We start from the raw sequence: 25,564 nt of genomic DNA on the forward strand, positions 1-25,564 counted from the left end.
TCTCTCTCTCTCTCTCTCTCTTTCTCTTCTTCTTCTTCTTCTTCTTCTTCTTCTTCTTCTTCTTCTTCTTCTTCTTCTTCTTCTTCTTCTTCCTCTTCCTCCTCCTCCTCCTCTTCCTCCTCCTCCTCCTCCTTCTTCTCTTTTCCTTGCTTTGGATATAAACATATACATACATACATACATACATACATACATACATACATACATACATACGGACAGATAGACAGATAGAGATATATAAGTTTTTCTGGAACACTTTACTTCAACTCATTTCAAGTATTTTTGAAATGTATGTTTGAGTGTCTTAAAATTTTCTACTTTGAGATCTTTGTCAACTATTTTTTATGTTTGTCATCTAAGACTCCTGACTTGGCGTCTCTAATTCAAATAATTGTTTTCTTATTTCTTGATATGATAGGTGACCACCTTAAAAGTAAAATTTGGTTCTTTAGGGTGTTGCATTAAGTTAAACTAAGTTCTGATACTGCCATTATAACCTGGTTTCTACCAGAGAAGAGAGAACACCAGTTCCCAGTCAGCCTCCCTTGGAGAGAAAGTGAACAGTCCCCTGTTCTGCTGGGTACGAGTGCAATTCTGACTCCCGGCTAGCATCCTGCCAATGCTGTATTGAAGTGGAGGGTTATTGCTGGGTAAGTTTCCAGAGGAGTTTCAGCCTTCTCTGGAAGCAGGGGAGGCATGACATCACTGTTGCAAGGTATAGAGGAGCACACTAACCCTTTGCCAGTCCTCTTCACACACCACTCTCATGAGGAAGGGAGACTATCTCGTTACACAGAATGTGATGAAAGACTGCTTTAGTAGTCCTGTGCCTGGAAAGCGGGTTCCTGCATTTCTGACAGTTCTGGAGACTGGAAAATCCACTGACAGAGAGCTGACATCTGGAAAATTCTTGTATTATTCTATAGGGTACACAGTATTGAGAGGAGTGAAAGGAAAAAGAAGGGGCTAAGTTTCATCATTAACCAAATACTAAAATGTTTCATACTTGTATTTTTATAGATTTCTATTTAGGCAAATAGTTATCAGTATCTATAGTTTACATTTATTTATATGAACACATCATAGTGTATGTAATCCTAATATAGTTGTATACATACAAAATTTCAACCTTAAGAAGAAAATAACAAATTCAATCCACTGAACATGCTCCTCTTTGAATGTTTTTCTTTTATTTATAGCAAAGCTTAAATTTCATGTGTTATTTTGACCATGTTCAACAACTAGTTGACTGTGTGAATGACTGAGATTATCTGATTACAGTTTATCTGTATACTTATATATTGTTTATACTCGTACTATGCCTTGAAGGTAGTAATTACATTCGTTGTCAGTTTCTTCTTACTTTTTTTTTTTTTTTATTTTCTAACAAGTGTGTTTTAAGGTTTTAAATTTCCAAGCACTATGAAGAGAAAACAGGGAAACGCGCAGTACTTTGTCCCCTTCAAACACTGGACAGGCTCTGTGTGCTGTGTAAAGGATGGGTGTAATTTAAATTGAAGAATATTTCCATTTGCTGGTTAAAAGAAAGAATGCTTTCAGCCTTTAAAGTTGGGAACACGAACACTATTTTGGGAAGGAGTGGAGCAAGTAAAGAATGAGCTGTTTCTCTGCTCAAGAAAGCAAGAAGGATTGCTTAATTATACCTCAAGGGACCGAGGGTAAAGACTCAGCAGCTTTGAAACGGAGGAAATGGAGTTGCTAGGAGAAAGGAGAACAAGCCCCAGGCACACGCAGGGAAGGCTGTGTGTACAGACACCGCTGGCCACGGAGACATTCCACTGTGGGCTTTGGTTAATTAGATATCCAGAAATGACAAAAGCTAGGCTTCAAAGTTGACGTTTTGTGCTTCTGTGTGCTCATCACACCACTAGTTCTAATTGCCAACCAATATCAACAAAATGGAGGATTCCTATAAGCATCAAAAATACTATAAGCTGTGCTCTGGGAAAAATGAAGGTCAGCAGTGATATTCAGCTTTGAGCAATGTGGGTAGGGAAGAATGGGAGACCCAAGAAGGTAGAGCGGCTGAGGGTGTGGAAGTGAAAGGCTGAGGTATAATGGTATTTCAATTCCATCTACTCTCAACTCAAATCAAAGCCTCCCTCTACTGTGCTGTGAATATTTAAATTGATGTTGACCAAAGAAGGCGGAAAGACGGAGCTTGTCAGATCAGAAGGAAGCGTGAGTGATCCAAGCTAGATGAGAATTCTCCCTCCATGGTAATCAGCACTAATATTAACCAGTGTCTCAAGTCCAGAGAACGAAGATAGACATGCACTTGTTAGATGCAGGCAAACCCTCTGGAGTGTTAGCGCTACAACAAGCCTTGGGCAGATGGACTACAGCTGACCTCAAGGGGAACAGGCCCTATTACGGGGTTTTTCATGAGTAGAAGTTTACAATACCCGGATTGTTGTCTGTTTTTTTTAATCATGCCAAGCTACAGCAGTCTATATTTTGCACTTTTCCAATGTTTAACCTATGTACAGAGATGGGATATTTCATGGCTGCCTTCTAGCATTGTGCCAACTGGGTTGAATATAGCTTTATTTTCAGCTATAATGTAATTGTGTGTGGGTGAAAATATACTATGCTTTATGCCATGTTGCTTAGAGTACGAAGAAGGTAGAGATTGATAAAGGAGAAAAGATGAATGATGGAGTAAATCACATGGGAAATCCAATTTACCTTAGATTAATGAGTGATATATATGGTTGAACACATGTATCACGAATGCAGTTTTACAGGATTTGCTACAGAAATTTTCATACATATGTGTGATGGGTAGGGGGTGGGGGGTGGGCAAAATAGCTCTGACTTTACTATCTTATCCACTGTTTTCAATGAATGGTACAGTCTTTGTTATGAAGTGGCTTGTCATCCTCAGAATTCCTGTGATCAAATCTTAACCTCCTGGTACTCCCAAAGCTGACTAGATTTGAACCTTCAAATAGAAAATTAACAGGAACATCCTTTGGAGTACATACATGGTGGTACATGCCTTTAATCCCAGCACTCAGATTAGGTCACTTCCTTGTGTCAAGTCCTAACCCATTATCACTGATATACTTGGTAAGAAAAGATGAGGGCATATTTAGAAACAGCATGAAAACTGTGCTTGGAGAAGATGCCTGATGAAGACACAGGGAAGGAGACCACTGGACCAGCTCAGGAGGAAAAGTCCCAGGCAGAAACAAGCCTGGTAATAGCTTGGTGTTCTTGTACGAAAATGAATCCCTGCTGTGAAAACCACCCCCCCGCCCAGGTTGTGGTATTTTGTTTTAGCAGCCCTAGCAACTAATAGGACTTGTAAAAATCAGATCTGCCAGGAAATAGCATCTGGTTTGAAGTAGCAGCACATCATATGGTACTAACCACTTGCCTGCATTAGGGTGAAGCTGTAGTAGCTAATTTTACTCTCCCAGAGATGTGCAAAGAGAAACAGCAGGGAAGAAAGTAAACGTTTTTTTGGTTATTTCTAGTCTGCATTGTGAGTATGCAATTGTATTTGGAGAGTCTTATTTAGTTGAAATATTATCTATAAATCAAGATATTACATTTCAATGGTTTTGATAAGGAAATAAAAGAAGCACAGTCACATGTAACACTTTTGTGGATGTGAGAACCCCCACCTATAGTATGTATAGTATAGTATAGTGTAGTATATTGATAGTTACTAAGCACTGTGTAGTGCAATGTGATCCTGGCCATGTGATTAGCATTGCTGTATCTTGGACTTCAAGCTTCCCCACTTGCTTTTATAGAAGATTACATGAGCATTATGCTTTTCAATAACCATGTTGTCACTTCCAGAGACTGCACATTTCCCTGACCTGACAATGCCACAGCTTGAAAGAGTTTCATGTGTATATGTCATATCACGAACAAGCAATACTTATATGAAGTGACTGGCTAGACTAGATGTTCAAAGAAGCACATATAGCCTAAAAGGTTCAATACATCTTAACTGTAGATGGGAAGCTGTAAACTTTAAGCCTTCATCTATAAAATTTTTGAAGGCACGGAAGCGGGATGCGTGAATAAACACAAGCACACAGTAGTAAACAATTATGAAATTTTCAATGTCATTTCAAAGTCATTACCTTTTGAAACTTCTAGTTTCTTTGGAAAGTTAGCTATGTCAAATGATGTTTTGCTGGGGCACAGAGGTGAAAGGATGTCTTCCTAAAGCAAACATGTGAAAGGCTGTTTTCACAAAGCAAACATGGGTGAAAGGATGTTTTGATATAGCAAACACATGAAAGAAATTTGGATGAAGGAGTATAAATATGACCATGGGGACAGTGGGAGATAAGCACTGAGCCTTGGTTTGGTTTGCTCCACCTCCCTATTCTTCACTAAAGACAAACATGTATTGGTTCACCTAACATAGTATTGCTGTAGTATGTAATTGTAATGGAACCATGAAAGAACCTCTCCAAAGAACTGCTTGTGAGGTTCCTACAGCAACTTGGCTCTTCTGTGGCCTTGCCTCAGGGTGGTTTGTGAGCCTGGTTGTTTCTTCATGATTGAACTACAGCTGCCTGGTATCTGCCTGCCTAGAGGACTGGACTGTAGCTGCTGAATCGTATTTGGTGTTTGCTATAGGTCTGGTCTGCTGACCAAGAAGATCTAACTTGCCCCGAAAGAACTATTGCTAAACAGGTCCACTTCCCCCATATTCTAATAACTTTTCTCTTCCACTACCTCTGCTAGGTGGTGGGTTAGAGAAGTTGAAGCCTTATTAAAAGTAAGTTGCAAAAAATTTATGCCTACAATCTTTAAAGTTTAGACTTGGTTAAAAACAGCAGAGGTATGACCTGACTCACACAGACACACTAGGTCAGCTTCAAATTTCTTGCATTGTATATATGACAAACAGCATGCATGCTTTTAAAGGCATAATACAAATGTCAGTTAGAGTAAGTATCAAATATTATGCCATATTTTAGTAAAAAAAACAACCTGGAACCTAAGGACATAATGTTATCAATGATATGAATGAATTTTGGCAGGAACAGATTTTAATAAAGGAATTATATGATGCTTTTGTATTTTTTTCCAAAGTCTTTCCAAGGTTTACATAAAACCAGCCAAAAGCTTGATGGTGTGTCAGCAGCTCTGTGTTGTAGGGAAATTAGAGGCAGTTATCCAGAGCTTATTTAATATAGGAGAACTTAAAGAATGTGTCATTTCTAATTATATTTAATAGACACTGAAATGAATGGGATAGCTAACATGCATGCTTTTTTAAAAAATTCGTCATTTTAAAGGTTAATAACACTCTGTTTTTTAGGTCATCAAAGGACAATGAATTACACCAATGAGAGTCACAAAACAGTGCACACATTCGGAATCTCTAAATAAATATGAGCAAATTGATCGATCTTATTTAAAAGATCTGGAGATTTCCCAAATACCGTTACAAAAATGAAGGAGCCTTACTTTGAAAATGTCTTTTTCTAAGAGTCCATGGTTCGCTGAAGATTGATACCTCCGATTCAAATAGTATATAAAAGCAAAGATTGTTTTATTCTGCAGAAGTCCAGCCTGCTGGCATCTACCATTTACCAAGATGGAAATAACCAGGTGAGTTCACAGGCCCAATTTAAAACACTTTAGGGGAATTCCAGGGAGGGGTAGGTGGCCTTTATCTTAATTGGTTCGTTTTATCTCTAGGGATTGCTGTGGGTGAGGGCTGGAAACTGTTACTGGGGAAGCCCGGAAACTGTTGCCTCCTTATTGCCCTTGCCTCAGGCCAGGTGTTCGGGTGGTTGCAGGAGGCTTGGGGTTTTTCTAGTACTTAGGTGGACTGGCCCAGTTCTAGGAAACAGAGATCTAGGGCCAGTCTCCTGAACTGCCAGTTTGAAGCCTGTCATGGAGTCAGCCAGGCTCAGTCCTCTCATGAACAGAAAGCCTAGCATCATTTAGATTTATGTGAACAGGTTTGTCACTGCTGCTTGTAGCCTGTACTGGTATACAATTAACAAGGTCAAGGAATGCTGCTATGTGTATAAAAGTAATGAGAAATCTTTTCTGCATATCAAGAAATTTAGCATGTTGTAGAAGCAAGTATTAGCAAATCCAGATAAAGAACGAACGGCTTAAGCCTAGAGTTGTGAAGAAGCAATAAAACATACCGTGCCCCACTCTTAACCTATGAGAGCAAGAAAAAAATTGTTTATCCTTAGTATAAGTTGAGCTGGCCCTTGAAGGATATTTCATAGTAATTTGCTAAGAAGAAAGTAGTTTTTGACAAAGAGGAAAGATCACAGAAGCACTGTGCTTGCTTATATTTTATAGGTAGGTATATTTCTTGGGATATTTGAATATGTGTGACAGAGTTATAAAAAAGAGATTGAATTTGTTTGTGGATGATGTTAAATATGAAACTGACTTGTGGACCTCAAACATTGTCTTACTATTTCTTTTCTTTTCTTTTCTTTCTTTTTCTTTTTTTCTTTTTTTTTCTTTTTGGACATGGGGAGCAGTTTATTGTAAAATACAAAGCAATGTTTTCTACAAGTGAGCCTCCATGAATGACTGGATATCCTCAATACCAAGAGATGAATAGGACAGCCATGTAGACACTAAAATCTCTTTCTCTTGATAATATCTGGTTTCCAGCTGATTGGGTGACTTTGGTAGAGGTCTTGAAAAGGTCAGCTCAGGAACTTTGAGAAGGTCATAAAACACATGCTCCTCCAGAACGGAGAGGCTAATTAACATTCCTCAGACCACAGGGTGAGAACAGACCTGCCAGTAGGGACACATTCTGCAGGGCATACCGTTGCCCACCTTCAGACAAGGGAAGTCCTTGCCACCTCATTCCCTAAAGACCAATCAGTTTAAAGGGTACACTGTTCTGCCAATCATATTGTGCCTAGTTGCTGATGCTCTCTTGGGTGCCAGGGGTCGCTGCCTCTCCTTCGGGTCTGGGACAACCCCAGTGTACTGGAACAATAAATTCCTCTTGCTTTTTGCATTGATTTCCGGCTCCTTGTGGTTCACTCAGGGCATCTCCAGTATGCTAAGGCTCCCCGGAGTCTTACAGTCTCATCCTTTCTGTAAACTTTAATGGTTTTATCAACTTCAGTTGTTAATAACTGACTTTCTGACTGATCAAAAGCACAAACAAATATTCCTGATTTGCTATCCAAAAATCCAGCTTGTACAGCTGCATGAACACACTGAAAATTATAGCCAGTTCTCCAGTCCCAAAGGTACATAGTACCGTTGTTGGCTCTAGATACAAGTACTCCATCAACATGGATGGCCAGCATGTTAATAATTACATTGTGACAAGAGAGATTTTGAATGAAGCCTCAATCAGGGAATTTCCACTATTTTATGCTATCTATAGAACCAGATGAAAATGTGTAATGTCTTGGATGTAAGACCACAGCCCTGACTAGTTTCTTATGATTCCTCAATGTTACTCTTGTCTTTCCAGATCCCATAATTGTATTGTGGTATCATAACTTCCAGTAATAATCTATGGCTCTGCATAACCTTGGCATCTCAAGGTAGCAACTGCATTTGTGTTTCAAGACAAAGTGTATACACTGGCTTTCGTTCTTACATCCCATATCCGAGCAATGGAATATTGACTACAGGCCAACAGGACATTGATCGATCATTGGATGTAAATCCAGGCCATACACTGGACTGGCCATGATAGTGCTCTATAACCTTGTTATATTCTAGATCCCAGCACTTCATTTGTTTGTCTTCTCCACAAGAGAACAAGTAAGGGCTCCTCATGCTCACGGTCACACCACCCACTTTACTGATGTGGCCAGTCAATGATAGCTTTAATTTGCCACTAGCCAAGTCCCAAATCTTTATAGTTCTGTCAGTAGATCCAGTGACGAACCACTGACTTCCAGACTCCACAGTGATACACTGAACCCAGCCAAGATGTCCACTGATAACCCTGTAGAGTGCCACTAGGGTTTGAGCATTGTAGGGGCTTTTTTAGCCATTAATGTAGAGTTCTTGGTATTGCTGGTCTCCATAATCATAGAATTCATTGCTGTGGGCTGGGAATGGAAAGAAGCCCCTGGGTGTCAGTACTCACTTCCAGAAGGCACAGCATGATTTGCATCAACTCTGGTCTGAGACCTTAATGCCACAGCTACAGACTGAGCAGCTGACTCACTTGACATTCTTTGGGTTTTTAGTCTACTCCTCCAGCAGAGAAGAGACTCAAATGATTTTGAGTTTGAAGATCTGGAGAAATTAAAACGTGGTGAAATTGATTCCTAAAGACAGCAGATATCATTACCTGTGTCTTTAACCTTAAAGGAGATTTTTTTCCCCCAAAACACATTGAAGTAGAGAACCAGGAAGTAGAGGGAGAGAGACTGGGCCTAGTGTGGATTTTGAAACCTCAAAGCCAACGTTCAGTGACACAGCTCTTCGACCAAGGCCACACCTACTTCAACAAAACTTCCTAATCCTTCCCAAACAGTTCCACCAACAGGTAAACAATCCTTCAAACATATGAGACTATGGGGGCCATTCTCATTCAAACCACCACAGTGTGAATGCAGTTTTACAGTCATAAGAAGCTCATCACTGAAAGACCCTTCCTCACAGTCCTAAGTTAACTGTGCATGTCTACTGAAGCTTCCTCTAAGATGATGCCTCAAGATTGCCTAACTTTAAGGATACGGTGAACACTTCCAATTTTTCCAGACCGGCACCCTTTCCTTCTTTTTTAGTTTTGCTTTCCATAATGAATATAATCAAACAGAACCATCAGTTGAAGTTCCCTGGCCTTTCCTGTACTTGATAGAACATGGGAACCAAGGCTGATCACATACCTGCACCTCAACAGATTGACACAATGAAAACGGATTGTAAAATATCTAAACTGGTTTCTGTGGTCTCAGCTCCCTTTGTTTAGTGAGTCGCCTTATGGTATTCAAGAACTTCATTTTTTTGGCTTTAAATTTCCAAAGAATGCTATGTAGCAATGCTAACTTGCCACAGCACCTAAGTCCACCATACAACTATTAATAGGTTTTACTGAAGAACCAGAAATAACTTGTGGTAAAATGACAACATATAGTACCATCTTAAACTAGAACCTTTCCCTAGCAAAGTATGTCATTGAGCATTTAGTTGGGAAAACAGACATGGGAGTTTTAGCTTTGCATTCTTTTTAGGGGCTATGAAGAAACTAGCTGGTAACTCAGCAATCATCTCCCTCTGTGAAAAGGAACCTGCTACCCCTAAGATTCCAGAATAGTGATTCAACATCTTGGGAATTTAAATGGCCTTATCATTGAAGTCTTACATACATAATTAAAATTATGGCTAAAATTGTTATTAATAAATAAAAGCTAAAAAGAAACAAAGAAAGAGTGCTAGTTAATGATTTCCAAAAAGGAGAATGTGGATTTACTTCAAAACATGTTATATATATATATATATATATATAGGTTTATTTCTGAGTTTTCTATTGATCAGCCTGCCTGTTTTTTTGCCAGTACCATGCAGTATTTATTGCCATTGCTCTGTCCTATAGCATGATATCAGGGATGGTGATACTACCATATATTCTTTTATTATGCAGTATTGTCTTAGCTATCCTGGCGTTGTTTTGTTTTGTTTTGTTTGTTTTTCCATATGAAATTGAGAATTGCTCTTTGAAGGTCTGTAAAAATTGTGTTGGAATTATCATGGAAATTGCATTGAATCTGTAGATTGCTTTTGGTAGAATGGCCACTTTTACTATGTTAATCATGCAGATTCATGAACATGGAATGTCTTTCCATCTTCTGATATCTTCTTTAATTTCTTTCTTCAGAGATCTGAAGTTTTTGCACAAGTCTTTCACTTGCTTGGTTAGGGTTACACTAATACATTTTATATTATTTGTGGCCATTGTGGAGGGTATTTTCTACCTAATTCCTTTCTTATCCCATTTATCATTTAAAACATGTTATATATGAATGCATTATTATATGTAAACGCACTTATTATTGTCTTAAAAGATAAAAAATGTAATGAACTCTTTATGACTGTGAAATTGACCATGTATGTACACTGTGGTGGTTTGAATGAGAATGGCTCCCATAGACTCTACTGTTTGGATGGTTGTTTCCCAGTTGGTGGAACTGTTTGGGAAGGGATCTTACACTTTCTTGCATAAGTTGCTTGGGTCATGGTATCTTTTCATAGCAATAAATAATTAACTAGGACATATTTGTACATATACATATATAGATGCATACTGACCAAAACATTCATTTACTGAGAACCTAAAAGACACTAATATAATTATGAATGAATTATGTGACATTATAGGCTTACATCTGCCAAGGGCTGCCAAAAATGAACAAATGAAGAATAGTTTTGTAACTTCTCCTTGTTACTTCCCATTTTACCTGTTTCTTTTGAGCCTAGGGACTTTGGTGCCTAGAGCGAACTGCACTGCTGCCTTGACCCTTGCTCCCCACCTACAGACCATTTAATCCAACGTTGTCTCCCTGATTTCAGCTAAAGCTGATGATTTTCTTAAAGGCTTTTCCTACATGACCAGATCTAACCCACATACCACCCTTTTGGGCTTCATTACATCCTTAATTCTCCTTAGTTATGATCATAACCTAAAAAGATTCCTGAAAGCTAATGTCTTAAGTATTTTGACCTTTATTAGATGTTCACATAAATTAATGAAATATCCAAAATTGTATTAGCAGGGCAGGGTCCCAGCCCACTAAATTATTGTTTGTGCTTAACAAAGGCAGACAGATTTCTGAATTCTTTTGCAATTTTAAGAAAAAAAAAATGTACCATTTCTATTACACCTGGGTCTAACCTCCTCACTTTGTCCTAGGCTGACCTTGAACTCAGGAATCTGCCTGCCTTTGTATATTTCTGACAAGCTGGCTCATTAATGCAGCTGCCTTTGTTCCTTCAGACTCAGGAAGCCCCTCATAATTCATTGCATCCTTATATTTTGCATAGTTGAGAGATTATATATTTTTGAACTCATGTGTCTAGAGCTCTTTCCCATAGCCTTAAGGGTTGCCCTGAAAGTTCCAACATTTACCATTTTGCTGAATCATTAACCACACCTTTGCCTCCTGGACTCATGCTGTCTCAGGTTATAATTAAGCTTTAGAGTACTAGAGCTGGGCAGATATCAGTCCTCTCTGCTACTTTTGTAGACTATTTTGTCTACTTCCCTCTGGTGATCCCTGAGATATCACTTGCCATGTTCCTCCTGGGCTGTTCCATCAGGCCAGCCCTCATGGCCAAGCCCCCCACCATCCATGCTACCCCATGGCAACTTCCTTCTTCATAGCAGTGCCAAACCAACCCAGTCCACATGCGACTGTGCAGCTTAGTTCTACTTATTGCTTTCCCCATGATACTGTATCAAGGGAACAAAGGTTGGAAAAAGAAGTGCAGTCTAGACTGTGGGAACTTCTGATTGCTGTGCACAATTGCTCTTTCTGAGGAAGCTGGAAGCACGCAGACTTTTGTGACACAGCACACAAAATGTGACATTTTAGAGTTGATTGCACAATTGTTTTCAATAGGTATGTGAAATTTGAGGATAAGATAGCCAGTTACCACATGATAGGTAATTGATATCAAATGCCTACATGCAGAAAGTGTGAATCAACTTTGCTTTATTTGCTTCAAACTTCAAAGGAGATGAATGTTGTAAGTAGATTTAAATAAAATAATTTTGTTTGTATTTTAGCTTATGGCAAATGATTTAAGCTAAGCTTATGTAGCGTGATGACTAATAATGAAGCAGGTAAGCAGTAAATTAAGTCTTACTAAAATGTAAACAGGTTTCGTAAGATGACTTCCTCAAGCCCACTTCAGTGAATTCATTTCATCATTTAACTTTGGAAAAGCACTTACATACATGTCCATTACCAAGTAACAACGTTAAGTGCTAAACATTTACCCACTTAGCAACATTTTAGGAATCTGATTAACAATAATTTAACAATATAATATGATTAATCCTTATTGACTTGTCTTCATTGTAAAAATGATTGGTATCATGGAGCCTATTAAAATATAGATACACAGATACAACCAATTAATGGCAACACTATGGATCTTTTTATTGTTACGATGATGGCATAACATAAGCACAGGTGAATCATAGCAACTGAGATTTATATTAATAAACTGAGAACACCAATGGCATCTCACTTATGCCATTGCAGGCAAAATGCGACTCAGGCAGTGCTGTCTGAGAATGAGGCATTGAAATCAAAACTGGAAAGCTTGGACTACAAGAAGACCAGGAAGGCAGCATGAGCAAGTCCTTGACTCAAACTCAGTGACCACGCAGGACAGAAGGAAGATCTTTTAGTCCCAGTGTCTGAAATAAAAAGATAATGTATAGCGACTTTATAGAAATTCGTGTTAAGCTGGTTACTTGTGAGAAATGCACTTTGGCTTGTTTGTCTGTTCATGAGTAATGCAACTGCATCTAAATTTAGCTGTTCCATGAAGCTGAATCCCACATATTAAATAATAGCTGGCATTTATTGACATGTCTAGAAAAAAAGCTGGTTATTACACTCAGTCTCTGTTAGATGCAATATGACAATTTGAGAAATATGACATATTTGAGAAAGATCAGCTACTTATGAAAATCAGCTGTTCTAATATATATTGGTTTCCCTAATGAAAATGTTTCTGTTTACCTGTGCTTTAACTGCACAAATCAAGTAGATTTAAAAGGCTTATGAGCCCAGTAAACACGAGTGGCCATCACCAGCAGCAGCTCATTATAAGGACGCTAATTTAAAGAAAATATCTGTCTGAACAGCTGTTGCCTGCTGTGCTGAGAGTCTTTTTAAAGGGTGCTTCTCATTTTAACATGGAAATGACTGATGTCCGTAAAAAAAGTTCTCATGTTTGGATGGCAGTGGATAAAGTTACCAGACAAATATCAAGAGCTTGCAAGCTACCATTTCTGCTGCACTTTATACAGTATAGCTTTACACCCATAAATGAGAAGGCTGTTGTTTCCTAATTTGGAGCTCACCAGAGTTAATTTACAACAAAATTCTAAAGTTTATTTGGAAGGAGGCTCAATTGTCTTTACAGTCAGGCTAGCTGGACACAGTTGTAAACAATAGTATACATCTAAAGAAAAGCTGATTTTTGAAGTGTCTTTGAATCATTTTTAACAGATTCAGAAGAAAGAAAATGAACTTCAGAGGATTAAATAAAAATGATTGTTGATAAGTTTTACTTTAAAAGTGAATTCAAATAATAATTTGCATCTTGTTTGCAGGAACAACTGAACATAGGCAAATTACCCCCAATTTAAATGGGTTCATAGCTTTTTTTTTTTTTAATTGTCTTATTTCATGTGTTTGGATGTTTTGCCTACTTGTGTGCATGTATGTGCACAGCACGTGTTTCTGATCCCCATAGAGTTCAAAAGAGGCTGTTAGATCTCCTGGGACTGGGATGTCAGATGATTGTTAGTCACCAAGTAGGTACTGGGAGTGGAACCTGTTGCCATAGCAACAAGTATGCTTAACATGCATGCTCTGAGGTAGTGTCTATTTTGTTCTGTGTCTAAACAATGTCTAAGAATATGTTGAAAAGGAAAATAAATAACATAAACAACTTAGCTATATTTAATTTAGTGTGTGTTGTGTCTGTGTTTCTACACACGTGTAATCAAGCATTTGGATGCTCATTTTTCATAATGACAACTCATTTCATGTATTCACTCTCTCAACTGATTTCCTCATGAAACAACTAAAGAAATAAATGGGCACCATGATGATGGTAACAGTGCCTGACATCCTCAAGTTGTTGGTAATTTGCTTAACTTGTCTGAATTCCATGTTAACAGGATTATATTTAAAGAATAGCATTACAAAATTGCAGCTTGGGTCCCTGTCAGAGTTTACTGACAAAAGCAAACCTTGAGTGACTTGGAGCCTAAGATCTAAATTTGGAGATTTCTCCATGTGCCTGACACATTATTTGCCTTCTGTAGAATCACAGAACATAAGGAATGTCTCTATATATTAAGGAAATTTATTATGATGACCTATAGTCTGTAGTCCAATTTACCCAACAATGAACAGCTGTGGATGGGACATCCAAGAATCTTGTACTTGCTCAGTCTCATGATGCGGATTTGAATGGTGGCCTGCGTCAGGATCACCACAGGGCTAGGGCCGCTCATGAAGGTGGATGCTGGAAGTTTGACTGAGAGCACTCCACACCACCGCCAGGCGGGCCCCGCGGATGTGCAGGAGTTGGCTTGGACTCTCAGGCACACAGAGGCTGCTGGTGGTGCCTCGGAAAAGCTGGTTCTGGGGTCCCCAGACATGCAAGGAGGCCGAGGATGACCGGTTCTCAAAGTCTTGGGCACCACAGATGCTGCTGGGTGCTTCGGAAGAGCTGAGAACGGGCTCTAGCAGGAGGCTGAAAGGGAAAAGGGCAGGCTAGTTCGGATTAGAGAAAGGTCTTTGGCTTGCTCTGCCTGCGGCTTGGTGGAGACCATGGCTGGGACCGCACAGAGGGCTCCTGTGGGAGATTAGACAGGAGGCTCTTTAGAGAAAGACATGTGCCACCATTGCTCCAGCACCGTGGATCCTGATGACAATAGATATTCCATGGTTTGAAGGTGTTTATTGTCATAACTGAGAATTGTGAAGAGTGAAACCTTACCCTGCTTTCTCAGTGTAGGCCTGAGATTAAATACACTTTGCAGGGAGGAGTGTCTGGAAAGGGGAGCTAAGAAAGGCAGAGAAGTAGAGGTAGAGAAAGCAGAGATAGGGAGAGTAGAGAAGTAGAGGCCAGCCATGACCACATGGAGAGAGGGGAGAAAGGAATGCAGAGAGACAGGGAGCAAGAGGGCAAGAGAGAGAGGAGAGAGGCAAGAAGAGTAAGAAAGCAAGAGAGGGAGGAAGGGGCAAGCAGACCCTTTTAGAGTGGGCCAGGGCTACCTGGTTGTTGCCAGGTAACTGTGGGGAGGAGCCTACCTGGCTATTGCCAGGTAACTGTGGAGGTGGAATCCAGAGAGAGTACCAGGGGTTTGGGATGTTGCCCTACATGACTGATGGGCACAGAATTATGGAGTTGAGGCCTCATGTCAGGAGCCTAGTGTCTGGGGGAGTGGCAAACATCTTCCCTCTCTTGCAGGAGCACCTGCTGGGTCTCCAGGGCTTAAACCTAGCTCAACCAGAAAACAGGCTGCCTTTCATGGTCCCACATCACGAGGCTAGTTGTTTAAGCTGGTTTTCTGTAGAAGCAGAGTCCAATAGATGTGCTGGTTAGTGCAAGCAGTCAAAGAAGAGTGGATCTTCCTTCTTCCAATGTCCTTACGCAGGCCTGCAGCAGAAGGTGCGTACCAACACGCCTAGATCTAGTACTTGCTTTGTCCCAAGCTGACTTTGAACTCAGAAATCAAGGATTGTACTACCTTGCCTGGGCCTAAGCTTTTCTTGGCCATTATGCCTCAAGATCTCCATGCCAAGGTCCAGGTCTGAAATTTGAGTCTTTCAGCCTCAAGATCTGGATCACAGGTGTACCCTCCAACTCTGGATTGTAGTTCATTCCTGGAATAGCCATTACACTTTCTAACATACTTGTCCTTCTTGGCATTAAAACATTAACAGAGAACACAGGGAATGAGTCTATCAAGCCCTGGGGAAGGACCCTTATCCGACAACCAGAAATCTCAATTCAGTCCTGGAAATGAAACTGTCACATTTGAGCAGGAATTACCCCCAAAGGCTCGTACGTTAAAAGCTTGCCTGCCACCTGATACACTTTCGAGAACTGACTGCATCATGAGAGCCATGACATAATCGATGATGAATCTACTGATTGATTCATAATTTGATGGCATTATTTTAGAGACACTGTAAAAGCTAGGAGATTGAGATGGGTTGGAGGAAATAGGTAATGGGCTCTATGCCTTTGAAGGATATATCTTGTTCCCAACCCCTTCCCCTGATTATTCTCCCCCATCTCCCCTCACTAGTCTCTCACCCCTCCTCTCCCCTCTTCCTGGATTCTCCCTCCTCCCCCCTCCATGTCTTCTCCCTTCCATCTCTCCCTTCTCTCTACTGACTTCCTTCCTAGATGCCATTAGCTGAGCTGCTCTGCTCTATGGCATTTTTCATACATGGTGTCTCTGACTTGCTATTGGTCAGAAAGCAGTAGGACCGACTTGCGACAGACAGAGATCTCCGAAACCAGGAGTAGCAGTGAACTTCCCTCCCTCGGCCTGTTTCTCTCAGCTATTTTTCACAGGTTACATTAAAAATAAGTCCAAATAACACAGTAACTAACAAAAACAAGTCACTCGGCATATCTTACTTTTCCTTCTCTATTTATAAAAGTAGGAGTTATATATTCTTTAAGTTCATCTAGTTCTGTAATTTATTTTTCCAAATTAAAAGAAAGTATTGAGTAATTCAACAGTATTTGTTACACCTATAAAGCACAATTGCTGATAATTTGAAGACAATTGCAATAGTCTAGTGATGACTGGCTTAGGGATTTTTTTTAACACACAATTCTAAGAAAACTATTTTTCACAAGTAGCAGGAAGCAGGCTGTTACACTTCTAGAAAGTCTAGTCTATTCAAAAGAGCATTTTCATCCTTTATTCCATAATGGATATTATTGTATGAAAATGTTATCTAAGAATCCTTTGGCAATCTGAACTCATCCAGGCCAACTGGACTGAACAAGATGTTGAAAATGGCAAAAGGAAGACAAAGAAGGAAGAGAGGGGAGGGTAGAGAAGGGGAGGAACTTAGGTAAATGATGAGGCTCACTTTTCTTTTCTTTTCTTTCTTAAAGATTTATTTATTATATATAAATACACTAGCTGTCTTCAGACACTCCAGAAAAGGGCATCAAATTCCATTACAGATGGTTGTGTGTCACTATGTGGTTGCTGGGATTTGAACTCAGGACCTCTGGAAGAACAGTCAGTGCTCTTAACTGCTGAGTCATCTCTCCAGTCCAAGGCTCACTTTTCTTAACACTGAACCTTTTCTATTACTTTATGTCATGTTATTGGAATAACAAAGTCCCTTGTTCAACAAAGTTCTTCTTTTCTTCTATAACTTGACAGGAAGCCCCTTCACGGCGTCCTTGGTATTCTATTGTTTTATCTTTCCTTAAAGAGGCCAGTGAAGTCCAGCATGACATGGACACTGTACAAACAGCAGCAGCTTTCAAACTGTGCCTTGGATACTCACTAGACAAATCCTAGTTGAACAAGGTGAGATAAAATAAATGCCTCAACCCCTTGGTCTTGNAAACTTTATATGACCCAGCACAGGGGAAGGCCAGGGCCAAGTAGTGGGAGTGGGTGGGTAGGGAAGCAGGGGCGGGGGGGGGTATAGGGAACTTTCGGGATAGCATTTGAAATGTAAATAAAGAAAATAATAATTTTAAAAAAGTAAAAAAATTAAAAATAAATGCCTCAAAGAACTAATAGTATGCTAAAGGACATTTTAAATTTTTTACATATATGGAAGCTGTTACAATCCTTTGAAATATGTTAATATGCTTGCCACATCCTCATCTCAATCAACTCTTTTTTGTAAACAAACACACAAACAACAACAAAACAAAACAACAAAAAAGCCCTCGAGTTCTTAAAAGGAAAAGAGTGAATAGTTAAGTTTTAAGAACAGAAGGGACACTTCATTTTTTGTCTTGAGAGACAATTATCTAAAGTCTGGGTGAATTTTTGAAGAGAGAGAGAGAAAAAAAAAAACCCATCTACTTTGATCTACATCAAGCTAGAGCAGCATTGTAAATGTTCCTTCTCCCACCTGCAGGGGGAGCTGAGATACAGAGATCTCTCGGTTGCAGCGTGAAGGATGGAGTCCTGAAAGATGATGCTGAGGGAAAAGGTCTTCCATGGAATTATCTTGAGAATGAGAGGAAGGCAATGTTTCACAGGGAGACCAAGGGTAAAGGGAGAGCAGCCGGAAAAGTAGATATCTATGAGCCTTTTATGTGGAATACTCAGAATGAAGAATTTAGAGTGTCAGCAGGATGTCCCAAAGGACCTTCCCTACCTCTTCCAAGTAGAAGCCTTGAGAGGAACCAAAACACAATGGAATCTGCAAGAATCCAGAGAATAGACTCTATTGTTGTCAAAAATATTTTCTTCAAAAATCTCAGTTTTGAATTTGAGCAAGCATACTCAATAGCCTACTCAACATTTCTACTGGATGACAAATTAAAAAGTCAAAATTAACCTATTTCTCCAAACTATCACACCGACATCAAACATATCAATCTCTTGCTTACTTCAAGCCTGTTCCTGCAATTTCATATATATGTTTATAATATAATTGCATCATTTCCCCATTTCAGTGCTGTGGACTCAACCATGGCATTCCTGATACATGCTAATTAAATGCTCTAGTGCTCTACCTCTGAGCACTCCAGTATTCATGCATTTTCTATCTCAATAATTGTTCACTTTACTCACTTGTTCATCCCAAAGTCTATGCTGTCAATCTTAACTAAGTCTTAGCCTACTAGTTAGCTCCAGAAGATTTCAATATCTCTAAATTTAAAATATATTCAAAATCTAATTGCTATACATCAATTGCTGTTACTGCTGTTACTGCTGTGAAAACTAGTCTTGTCTTTGCTTGGATTATTCTACACTCTCCATAATTGTATCTGTTCTCCATAATTTTCCATTTGGCACATACATATGTATTAATAGATTTTACAATAAGAATTGTATTGTGTCCTTTTGCAGCTTAAAGCTGACAGTGACTGAACAATGCACCCATAGCATTATCTGAGACTCTTGATCTCATTTCCAAGTGTGTCTCTGAGGTAGTCACCATTTATTTGACTCACTCATTCTTTTAAAATTACACTGATTCTTCTTCTGTCCAAACAAGTACAGGATGCATTAAGGCCCAAGAATTCTTCCAATGGACCAGTTTTGCATTTTATGTCTGCCTCCTTCACTTTCACTTCACTATAGTCTTTAATTCAAGAGCTTCCCACCATCCAGTTCTTGTACGACAGCTGTCAGTAGTTATCTTTACTATCCCACAGCTTGAACTTTGGTGTTTCAAAAAAGATAGCCACTAAACTCGGGCTACCATGTATCAAGTACAAATATCAAATCCTGATGCAGAAATTATGAAGTAAACTTTAAGCAATAAGAATTATTTGTTTTAAAATGTTAATGACTCATGATAGGTTATAAAGAAAAGAAAGGCTGTATCTAATGAATGAAAAGAGCAAACAAAATGAATCTATATAGTTGAATTAGACCCTGTTGGAACCTGAAAACCAATCACATCAATGGGTGAAAGCAGTAATGTGAAGGTATTCTGTGTTCACCCCAAAGGTATTTTTCTTCCAAGACTTGGAAGATGAGAAAAGGCACATGGCTGTGCTATATAGGAGTACTAGGGTACCAGTCCAGAAGCCACTGCAGCTACATATTCATCAAGGAGTAAGGATTCTTGCTTCCTGTCCTATCCTAGACTCTGATGCCTAGAATTTGACAGGTTGATGATAATCCCAACATCTCTTTTACATGGGAACAGGGTTAGTTCCACAATCTATGATTTTTTAAGATATCAAGGAGTTTAAACATCTTAGATTGCTTGGGCTGCTATTGATTGAATTGTACTTCAGTTGTGTGTTACCCAACTTGTTCATTGAGATGCTGTCAAACATTACTGAATTATAGAGGAGGTTGACTTTAAGAGTGGATCCAATAAGAAAAAAAAACCTTCAGAAAAAAATGAAGAAGGCCTTAGCACTGTTCATCTTAAGGGACCTGAAGAGAAGATGCTGGCCCAGAAGACAAAAGAAGGCTTGCTTGACAAGATCTGGTAGGATATGTGAAATAAAATTCAGAATGACCATCTTACTTGGTCTTTGTTCAAAGGATGGGAAAATTATTGATATAGTGTTCCTCTCAAACAAACATTTCCGCAATAGATCCAGAGGTACTTCCTTCTGCTACCACAAAAAACCTGTGAGGCACTTTCTGTCCCATCCCTATAGAGCCTTTCCACAATCTTCTCTCACTCTCTAAGCCCCAAGTTATCAGTAGAAAAATGGACACATTTTTGAATATGCACAGGTCATATGTCACTAATATATCAAAGAGATTTTGAATGAATCACAAATGGTTTTTCAGTTCTCATAAAGTGAAAGAAATCGGGGGAAATCCACAAAGGGTGGAGATGACCAACCTGAAGGCCTTATCGTGGTAGGGTACTGGTTCCAATTACATACATTCTTAAAAACATATATGTAAATGTATGTATATATACATACTTATAATGTATTTTCTAATCTTCCATCATGGTTTGAATATGTTTAACCCAGGAAGTAGCACTATTTGGAGGTGTGGCTTTTTTTAGAGTAGGTGTGTCACTGTGGGTATGAGCTTTAAGACCCTCATTCTAACTACCTAGAGGTCAGTCTTCCAATAGCTGCCTTCAGGTGAAGTTGTAGAACTCTCAACGCCGCCTGTCTTGTCCCTGCCTAAATGCTGCCAGGCTTCCACCTTGATGATAATGGATTAAACCTTTGAACCTGTAACCCAGTCACAAATATATGTTGTCCTTTATAAGACTTTCCTGGTCATAGTGTCTGCTCACAGCAGTAAAACCCTAGCTAAGATGGAGGGGGAGGGCAAATCTGAATGTGCCTGTCACAGGCAGATGCTTCTGTTCTCTAAGACTAAAGACATAGGAATCAGTAGGTGGTGGTGCAGATGGCAAAGAGAGGGTGGGGTGACATTTCAAGCTGTGGGCGGGACTAATGCAAATTTGGCAGTCCAAATGGAATTTCTGTGGGCCTAACAATTTTTGCAAGACTTCTTGCTTCCAAAACAATCTTTATCTACCCACTCTCCTCATAGGTACATGTCTATATGTATAGAGTCTATGCACAGAGTGTATATATCATGTATGTATATGTAAATATACTTACATGTATACAAAGAGAAAGAGAGACAGAGGGTAATGTAATGCCTCGCCACTGAAATCTTTTAAATTCTATAAAGTATATATTATATTTATTAAAGATGAAATGGACCTCTTTCAAACTATTGTTCATAAGTAAACAGGTACTTTAAGCAATGGAAACCACAATTTTTTATCTCTCAATATGATCTTATGTATAGTGAAATATATTTTTTCACCATACATGTAATTGTTTAAAATATATACCCATGCATACATAATTTAAAATTTTAAGAGAAAGTACACATTTTTAATGTGGTATTTTCACTAGTGCCATTAAAATTCCATAGCTGGAGGTGGAGAGATGGCTCAGTGGTTAAGAGCACTGAGTGCTCTTCCAAAAGTCCTGCTTTCAATTCCTAGTGTTCACATAGTGAGCAACTCAGAACCAGGTATGATGCCAGTTCTAGGGGTCAGATGTCCATTTTTGGCCTCTATGAGCACCATGCCCACATATGATACACAGCCAACCTCTGGAGCAGAAGAAAAGGCTCAGCAGGTAAGAGCTGGACAATGCTGCCACACCTGTCTTTTCTCGGTCGTCACAGCCTAAACTGAAGCTAGTTAAATCCCCATGAGCAGGAAAGGATCACACATTTGATAAGTGCTGTGTTAGTGATCTGAATCCTACTGCACACAGACGACTTCTGAATACCATGTCATCTCATACAAGAATCTCAGCTTAAAGATAATGGGTGGTATTTCCCAATGTGCCTGATTAGGCCTTCAGGAACCCTCCTTCATTTTTCTATAGTGCAATGTAACTACATTGTTTATGGAAATTGTAGTAGGTTTTGTGGAATTCAACTAGTCCTCTTTTAGGAGATATAAGCTTAAAATTCTCTACTCTTTAAGGTTTAAGTCTCGACTCTTATGAGATTAATTTTCTGCTTTTTCTCAAGACAAGTGAAATTTCATGACCTACTAGATTTGTGGTTATTTTATGCTTAGAATTATATCACTTGTAAGGAATTTGGGTTTTATGAATTTTGTGTTACTTTGCAAATGAAAAATATGTCATGGATAGAATTTTCTATTCATCAGTAATATTTCATGGAAGTGTAAATTAGGATGGTACTACCTTCTACATTTTCAACCCATTCGTATTTGAAAATTCACTGAAGGCTTTGCCAAGCTTAAGGTTTGAGCAGAGATAAAATTACAAGTGAAGAAAGTTCAAATGGATCTATTTAGTTTTCTAAAATTTTACTATACATCATAGCCTTCTTTTTCTTTCTTATATCATTGTGATAACCTTATTCTGTAGACTCATATGTGCTTATTAATATTTTATCATTCTAGTTAATAGAAGTAAGTCATCACAAACAAAATTACAGATGACTCACGAAGTTATAAAAAAGGATCAGAATCGTCATTGAAATTGAGTCACCTTTCTTGTAGTATTGTGCCCTTGGTTCCCACAACTTGCATATATATATATATATATATATATATATATATATATATATATATATATATATTTAATGTAGCATATACAATATATGATCTTAATATGTATTTTTACCATGAACATTTAGATATCCAGTTCCAAACCTAAGGAGAAGGAATTATTAACAGTAACATCTGGGATGTTTTACTCTCATAAGGTGCTTATTGGGGAGGTATAAAAATTCAGAGCTCCCCTCTGGCATTACTGGCCAGGGCGAGGACATCGCTGAACTCCTGCTTTTGGGGTCCCTTCCTTGAGCTGCCTATCTCATTTCTGTCTCCTGTTTCCAGTGCTACCCTCTGAAGAGGTATCCATAACTACTCTTAGGGAATTGATAAGATTAACAATCTGGGGTCTTAGAGTTTAATTTGGGAGACAGTTGGGGTACACCCTTCATGTGACTTACCTAAAAAAACTCCAAAAACGCACGAGTGGTTTTCTGTTTAAGGAAGAAAGGAAACCTTTGATTAGTGCCTAGAGGGATGTGAAGGAGAGATAAAAGCAAGCCATGGCCATCACAAGCCCTCAACAGAGAACCAAGAAAAGCCAGGGAAGAAGACACTTTTTAAATATTAAAAACAAAAGCCATGATCATATCTTGATGGGACTCACATAACATTCATTTACTGGTATCCCACACATTTTTCCTTCAGCTTCTAAAACTGGGTTAAAAACTGATAAGCCTGGGATCTAGTCTTAGGCACTTTGATAACTGTTGGACCAGTTAGAATCATAGTGTCCTTCCCGACTGCTTCTTGAGAGGGCAACAGAGAAGAAATTTAACCATCATCTAAGTTTTAGGTTAAAACAATAATGAGCCATTTCTCTTGGATGCAGATAGATAGGAGTTGCAGTACTGAATTACGCCAAGGTCATGATCTTACATCTGGGAAGCCATCTCCTTATAAGAAAAAAATTGTTAGTAAGAAATAATTATCTAAATATAAATTTAAGTTTAATGTCTGGAAAATGTGATCCCTTTACTACGTCAAACACTTTTAAATGACCTCAGTGTAGATCAGTTGTTCTCAACTGTCCTAATGCTACAGTCCTTTAATACATCTTCATGCTGTGATGACCCAATCACAAAATTATTTTTGTTGCTACTTCAAAACTGTAAGTTCATTACTGTTATGAACTGTAACGTATATATCTCTGTTTTCTGACAGTCTTTGGTGACCACTATGAAAGGGTTGTTCCAACCCCCAAAGCAATCCACCACCAACAGGTTGAGATAGGTTATTAAGTTGGGACTTAACTGTTGCCAAGAATAGATGAACAAGTTAAGAGAACTTCAACAACTTAAGTAGAGGTTTGATATCAATGTTTTGAAATCTGACTTTAGAAAATTTAAGAACAGATATAATCTCTTAGTGTTCTAGTGTGTGTGTGTATGTAGTATGTGTGTGTACATGTGTGTGTGTATGTGTGTGTGTATGAGAGAGAGAGAGAGAGAGAGAGAGAGAGAGAGAGAGAGAGAGAAGCCTTGAGTGAATGTGTAAGAAGGGAAGTCCTGAGTGAATGGGTGTCTTGACATGAGTGTGGCCATGCCAAGGACCAGTGCCTTGAAACCCATGGGAAACTAGCAAAGACTTTCCTCTGACCCAAGTACTGGGTTTATGAACAGTTGATCAGTGTGTACAAAAGCTAGCAAGTACAGCTTCCTCTTCTTGGATGTGTGCAGCCTAAGGCTGCTCCTCTGCAGACATCTCCTGCTATAGAAGCTGGCTAACTTCTCTCTTACCTGTGGTATACATAATAAACCACCGGAGCTGAAGTTCTGGGTTGCTGAGGCAGTTGATACCGCTTCTTCAGTCTGTATAGCCTGTCTTTCCCCGTATGTTGCTGCCTATGTGTTTGCTCTGTCTTTATTCCCTTGTCACGCTAGTCAGGGTTTTAGGACCACGCCACATGGTTCATGGCACCTCATAGATTGGTCCAGATGAGTCTTAGCATCCACAAGATGTTGTATTGAGAATGGGGTTTGACAAAATACAAAAAAGATTGCTACCTAGAAGGATAGCAGGCATAGAATACTGTACTTTGATGTGCCTCTCTCTGATTTCGCTAAACTTTGCATGGTCATGGGTATATGACATTTGAACTCATGCTCAAGAAAGAGCAAGATGACAGAAGTCTCATATTCTGTTAGTATTGTTTTGTTACTTGTTAATTTGTTTTGTTTTTGTCTATATTATTCTATTTTGTTTTGAGCTCATTAGTTATGATGATTATAATTTTACTTTTATCCCGATTTATTTGAACTGCTATAAGTCAATTTATTTTTAAAAATATATCCAAGTATTTGAACTTTATTCTGTATATTTATATGATATGAAAAAATGGTCAACATTGGGTACAAAATACAAGCACTGAGAGAATATAGGTTTTCTCAACTCTAGGGAGATACATTGAGGCTGATCAATATATAATATGTAGTAACTTCAGGTCTAAGTTTTGGTCATATTTTACCTACTTCTTGATTTCTCCTTTGCTCAAAGGTTTTAGGTATATGATTTGGCAGTGCTATACTCCCAGCATATGGGGAGTAGATTCTGGGAGATGAGGCCATCTTCACTTACATAGTGAAGACAGTATGGGCTATGTGAGATCCTGCCTGTCTTAGTTATGGTTTCTATTGATGTGATGAAACACCATGAGCAAAAGGGAAGATGTGGAGGAAAAAGTTTATTTGGATTACACTTCCACAGCACGGTTCATCCTTGAAAGAAGTTAGGACCAAAATTCAAGAAGGGCAGGAACCTAGAGGCAGGAGCTGATAAAGAGTGCTGCTTACTGGCTTGTTCCTCATGGTTTGCTCAGCCTGCTTTCTTATAGAACCCCAAACCACCAGCCCAAGGACAATAAGACTCACAATGGGCTGGGCTCTCCTCCATTAATCGCTAATTAAGGAAGGGCCTTACAAAGGAAGGACTATCCAGAGACTGCCCCACCCGGGGATCCATCCCATAAACAGCCACCAAACACAGACACTATTGCATATGCCAGCAAGATTTTGCTGAAAGGACCCTGATATAGTTGCCTCTTGTGAGGCTATGCCAGTGCCTGGCAAATACAGAAGTGG

At 39.0% G+C, this 25,564-nt stretch overlaps 1 pseudogene; it reads right to left on the reverse strand.

The window, feature by feature from the left end:
* Nucleotides 1-7,028: 7,028 nt before the first annotated feature.
* On the reverse strand, nt 7,029-14,221 carry LOC110316144 (annotated as a pseudogene).
* Between the last annotated feature and the right edge of the window lie 11,343 nt (nt 14,222-25,564).

This window comes from Mus pahari, chromosome 2 (assembly GCF_900095145.1).
Source record: "Mus pahari chromosome 2, PAHARI_EIJ_v1.1, whole genome shotgun sequence".
Lineage (NCBI taxonomy): Eukaryota > Metazoa > Chordata > Mammalia > Rodentia > Muridae > Mus > Mus pahari.